This window comes from Eulemur rufifrons, chromosome 25 (genome assembly GCF_041146395.1).
Source record: "Eulemur rufifrons isolate Redbay chromosome 25, OSU_ERuf_1, whole genome shotgun sequence".
NCBI lineage: Eukaryota > Metazoa > Chordata > Mammalia > Primates > Lemuridae > Eulemur > Eulemur rufifrons.
Genome location: NC_091007.1, coordinates 13,327,078 through 13,333,850, shown reverse-complemented (window position 1 = coordinate 13,333,850; position 6,773 = coordinate 13,327,078).

Genomic DNA, 6,773 nt, shown 5'->3' with positions numbered 1-6,773 from the left:
TATTCTTTGGTTATTTAGCAACAGACAGTGACTGACCCTGTCTAACAGAAGCAAGAAAAAGGGACATATTGGAAGGATACTGGGGAGCTCATAGAATTAACAAAAAAGCAGAACAACCAGAACCTGTGAAGGATTTGAAGCAGGTTTGCTTTGAGTATGGCAGTAGCAGGAACAAGGTCATTATCTTTCTAGTTATTTCCATCAGGTGCCTCAGCTCCCACTGCCTTCAGTGCAAACACCTTCCATTCTCACGTGTCTTTGCTTAAGATGCAAATTACCATCAGAGAGAACTTAATTGGCCTACCTGGGATTCATAAAACCTAATTCAGGATTTATGTATCAATTTTTATCAGAACCATCAGTCATATGTATAAATTTGGAAGAGACACGAAAATTCAGTACTAACACCAACAATTAGTATTGTCAGTCTTTTTAAAATTTTAGGCATTCTGTTTGGCATGCAGTAGTATATATTAACAGTGTCTGGTGGTATCCAATATGTTTAATTTGGATTTGCCAGATAACTTACAAGGTTGGGGGTTTAAGCATATGCTTATTGGCTCGTTTTGTAAATTTCATGTTCAAGTGTCTTGCCAATTTTTCTGTTGCTTTTTTCTCAAGGATTTGTAGAATTTAAAAATATATTCTGTGTACTAGTACTTCGTTGGCTTTATGTGTTGTAAATAACATCTCCCAGCCTCTGGTTTACTCTTTTCCATCTTTCAGTGGTATCTTGTTTGAACAGGAATGTCTAGATTTAACATAGTCCAATTTATTAATCTTTTCTTTTATGGTTAATTTTGTGCATAAGTAGTCTTTCCCTTACAGAGATACTATTATTTTTGTATATATTATATTCTAGGTCAGTCTAGATTTACTGTTATGCCTTTCAAACTTAGATGTACAGATGCTCCTTGACCTATGGGCTTACATCCTGATAAATTCAACGTAAGTTGAAAATATCCTAAGTCAAAAATTCATTTAATACATCTAACTTACCAAATGTAGCTTAGCCTACCTTAGATGTGTTCAGAACACTTATATTAGCCTGAAGTTGGGCAAAATTATCTAACACAAAGCCAATTTTATAATAAATTGTTGAATATCTCATGTAATTTATTGAGTACTATACTGAAAGTGAAAAGCAGAACAGTTGTATAGGTGCTCAAAGTACAGTTTCTACTGAATGCGTATCACTTTCACACCATTGTAAAGTCAAAAAATCCTAACCATTATAAATTAAGGACTGTGTACAATAAAACCCACCTGGAATTGATTTTCATGTATGGTATGTAGTGGTGTTAGGTTTCACTGATTTTTCTGTATGGAAATAAAAGTTTTAGGCCATCATTGAAAATGTCCTACTTTCTGCACTGAAGTGTAACATTTGCTGTAAATCAGGTATCCATATAAGCGTGTGTCTGATTCGCAGATCTCTATTCTATCTCTTTGGTTTATTTATCTATCTTTATGTTAATACCACAATGCACTAATTATTCTATCTTTATATATGATATTTAGTAAAGAAGTCCTCATACTACATTCTTCAAAAGTTTCTTGACTATTTTAGGCCACTGAATTTCCATAAAAATTTTAGAATCAGCCTCCCAGGTCTTAAATATCTGGTATAAATTTAATAGGAATTTTATTAAATCTTTACAGACCAATTTGGGAAACACTGAACACTGAGTCTCTATTTACATCTCTCTTTACTATCACTCGATGTTTTAGGACAGATATGTCTTTTGTGAGATTTATTCCAATGTATTTCTTAATTATAGTTTTATTTAAAATAATTTTTCTGTTTCAAGATCTATAGAAATTGAACATTATATATTAATTGCATATCTAACAAAGGTATTAAAGTCAATAATTAATTTTAACAAGTAACCTTAAGGTTATTCTAAATTTTCTCCGTACCCAAGTCATACCATTTGTAAATAATAACAGTATTATTTTGTACCCTTTTCAATTCTTATACTTTAGAATTGAAAATTTCATGTATTATTTTCTCACTAGGATCTGCAGTAAACAGTTAAAATATTTTGAAAGAGGCTGCAATAGTGAATATTCTTGGCTTATTTCTAATATCAAAGTGAAAGCTTTCAACATTTTACCATTAAGTATAGCTGTGAGGTTTTTGTAGAGGCCTTATATTCCATTAAGAAAGTTCTCTTAGTTTCTATTTTTATTATGCACAGATGTTGTATTTTACCAAAAATTCCTACACATCTATTAAAATGATCATATGCTTTTTTCCCATTCTGGTAATGTGTTGAATTACACTGATTAATTTTTAAAATTAAACCAAACTTGCATTCATGGAATAAATACAGAAGCAGTAATATATTTATAATGTTACGTATTTATTACTTTATTATATATATGTGCATATATATGTGTGTGTATATGTTTAGTACTTCTGCATTCATGAGTAACATTGGCCTGAAATTTTTCTTTCTTATAATGTTTTTGTCAGGGTTTGTATTAAAATTATGCTGTCCTCATGAAATGTGTTGGAAAGTATTACCTCTTTTCCTATTCTCTGAAAGTGTTCAAGTTTGGCATTAATTCTTAAATGTATCATAAAATTTGCTAGTGAATGTTATGAACCTAGAGTTTTGTTTGAAGGAAGATTATTAAATATGATTTAATTACATTGTTACAGGACTACTTGGGCCTTCTAATTCTTAGTTTTGTTTTGGAAAACTACATTTTCCAGGAATTTGTTTATTTCCTCTAAATTTTGACATTTTTAGTCAAAGTTTTTTAAAATCTAGTATCTTCATTATCCTTTTAATGTTTGTAAGATCTATGGTGATTACACCATTTTCATTTCAGATATTGGCTCCTTGTGCATAATCTTTTTTTATTTGCTTTCTTGGGTGTTTTTTATAATTTATTTCACCAGAGGTTTATTATTTTTTTGTTTCATGAAGAGTTTATTACTCTTTTCAACAATCCAACATTTAGTTTTGTTGACCCACTTTGTTTTATATATGTTTTCTATTTTATTAATTTCTTACCTTATCTACTTGAAGAAACTCTAGTGCTAACAAAATAGAGAATAATCATAAGGCCAGCTTCTAGGGAAGAAAGAACTGGACAGAAAAACAGATTTGTTATTCCTAATCTATTTTGTTGGCATTTCTTTTATAACATGACAATTATACTGACTACAGATAATTATACTAATTTCCTGAGCTGATCTCTTAGCAACAAAACTCTGGCTAGGTGTTATTAAGTTCCATGGAAGTTGTCTCTATATAATCAGACCAGACCTAAATAAATCAAACAAATATTTTTAAAATTGGAAAAATAAAAGCTCTTTTTTTTTTTTTTTTTTGAGACAGAGTCTCACTCTGTTGCCCAGGCTAGAGTGAGTGCCGTGGCGTCAGCCTAGCTCACAGCAACCTCAAACTCCTGAACTCAAGCGATCCTCCTGTCTCAGCCTCCCGAGTAGCTGGGACTACAGGCATGCGCCACCATGCCCGGCTAATTTTTTCTATATATATTCTTAGCTGTCCATATAATTTCTTTCTATTTTTAGTAGAGATGGGGTCTCGCTCTTGCTCAGGCTGGTCTCGAACTCCTGAGCTCAAACGATCCGCCCACCTCGGCCTCCCAGAGTGCTAGGATTACAGGCGTGAGCCACCGCGCCCGGCCTAAAAGCTCTTTATTATTGCTTCTATGTTCTAGAGAAGAAAATGCGCTCTTTGGAGCACTTCAGTACTGTTTAATGACATGTATCACTGTGAATTTTTAAGTATTACAATCATTTATTTTTTTCATGCATACTTTGATTCATGGATATAGTCTTTTTTAATTCAAGTTAAGGCATGTGCCTAGTTTCACTGAAATTTCACAAAGTGGATGTTTGTGGAAAGTGGTGCCTTTCCACTGGTGATTAACCACTTAAAGAGTAGGTTCTTGACTTTGATGATTACCTGCTTTCTGATATTATTCCTTACGTTGGTTTTCTAAACATATTAGCAATGAAATGCAAAGTATTTTGCAAGTTAACACAAAGAAAGCAGAATAACCCTGAGAATCACAAAGCTGTCATTACTTTGACAGTGAAATATATACTTGAAGTCTTATTTTTAAAAAGACTTTTGGGGGAAAAAACCCTCATTGTCATTTTATATGTCAATATGAATTTTCCCTTGTTTTCATTTATTAGAATGAAGTTTAAAAGTATTTATTGAAAAGACATTGCTTTGGATATAGTAGTTGGTTTACCTAAATGCATGCCCTTACACGTTAAGCACCAGGCAGTTATTATTTCAAGGTGAATGTGAATCTTTAGTTTCTAGTGTGATAAATATGAAAAATGATTGAAGGTTAAGATGAAAAAGGAAAAGCAAATTCTTACTTTTTTTCAAGATGACATCTAAATATTTTTAAAAGGAATAAGTAAAGATTATATGGGCACAATAGAATGACATGACTTATTTATACTGTAAGAAAGCATTAAAATGAACTTCATCACATATATTCCTAGTTTGCTTTCAGCTAAATATACTTTGAGTTATTTATAATTTCTTATTGTGTGAAAATTAGCAGCTTTTAGTTAAAACACACATACTGGGAAATACTTTTTAGTGCCAATTAGATTTATGAAGATTACTACTGTACTATTTGTAGCACATTATTTCAACACTGTTCTAGCCAGTGCTGACCAAGAGAACTTATTCAAACAGTGGAAATATTCTGTGTTGTTCAGTAGCTACCAGCCACAGATGGCTACTGAGCATTTGGAAGGTAGCTAGTGCAACTGAGGACCTGTATTTTTAACTTTATTTAATTTTAATTAATTTAAACTTCATATTAAGTAGCCACATAGGACTAATGACTACCATAGAATACAGCACATTATTTACATTTTTGAGTTAAAATAGGTAAAATACTTAAGATATTATTTAGCAAATAATTAGTACTTAATAGTGTTTTCTGTTGCTGTTACTATTTTGTGCTTAAAGTATATTTTGGAAAATAAATTAGTTACATGAATTCAGTCAACTGTAAGATGGTGTCTTAAATATTCATATGCTAAAAGGCCTAAGAATCTGTCAGCACTACTTGTTGGGATCCATTCCCCCGACATCTACCACATTTTTTAAAAAAATTACTTTCAATGAATTATATGCCAGTGAGAAATTTCAGATGTCTTCATTATTTAAAGCTGGGTTATATAAACTGTGAACTCGATTCACTGCTGGTTTTCTCTTCTTCTTACTTTTGCCTATTTTTAAAATCACAATGGTGCAAAATAGGACCTATATCAAAGAGTTTTCAGAACAAAAATGATGTAAAGAAAAATAAAGTCTTCATTTCTGAATCTCACATTAAATTAAGAAAACAGCATGGGCATTTAACCTGTTGTACTTATTGGATAAGAAAAATCAGTTTCATTCTATTGGTTTGATAGGATTGCCATATGTACTTATAAGTCCTTACAAAATGCTTGATTTAAACATTTTAGGGTACATAATACATAACTTGCACCTAAAGAAAAATGTAAATACTCTTAACAGTACTCTCATTTCTATTCTCTGTTGCTTTCTTGTTATTACACTAAATCTGGAGCTCCATATACGTCATGAATTCTCTCAATATTTTTGTGAAACAGGCCAATTTCAGTTGGATAATCATTTTTATTATCTCTTTTGTAAGGAATTGCATTTTCATGTAGTAGCCTCGAGTTCTTTACTAAGACCATAGCTGAATTTTAATCCAAGGCTTTTTAAAAGAATTCTGTATGCTTAAGCAAAGATCCTGAATATATGTGAATAATAGTTATAAGCTAAAATAAATGCAACTTCCAAAAATGCGTATGTCCCACAATACCAGGGGCCAGACTTAAACAACAATAAAAAAATCAATAGCTATTACTACTACTGATCTCTTCTTGTGTGAATTTTTCCAGAGTCAGAAATTTTGATGTCAATATGAAAGCAGTAATTAGAAAAATATATTAATATAGAGCAAGAAAAAAATTAGGCAGTTGGTGGGGTTCAAAAATTAATTTGGATAAAATTTGAGATTAATTTATTGCAAGGTTAATGAAAAATAATATTTTCCTGCTAGTCTGTAGTCTCACAAAAGGCAATAATATAGTAGTGAAAGTTACACTGCACAATTGACTTCACATTGAGCTCAAAAATGTCCCAAATGATATGTGGTAGTGGCCCTAACCTTTTTCTCCTTCTTTCCACCCCACTGAATACAGAGGCAGGGCAGATTGCTAATCCATTCTATCTGAATCCGCTAGCTTGAAGGGGCAGAGTACCACTAGAAAAAGAAACATTCCTATTTAGATACTGATTGTTGCCTATCTAATCCCCTTCCTAACTCCAATTTCCTTTAAGTATCTACCTTTACCTCACAATGTGCTTCACAGGTCTGTTCTCAACCTCAGTGTTAGAGTAGGAGAGTAGAGACCTGGCTAAAACTGGATGAAGGGACTTGCAGAGTTGGGAGCAGATGCTGAAATAAACCACCCTTAGGCAGGGGCTAACTAGACCACTAAACTACGGAGCGGAGCGGGATGCAGGGGCTTGCAGAGTGTTTGCAGGTGTTAAAGTTTAACTAAGAGTGGCTGATAACCAGACAAGAATCAGGCTTCAACCAGCTTGTCAGCTAGCTAGATCACCTTACATGACTTTTTTGGCTTATTACAATATCATTTGCATTGTGGTTTTAAAAAGTTCTCTGCCCTTGAAATCTCTATAACAGTTCCGAAACAACTATATAAAGTATAAAAATGGTAG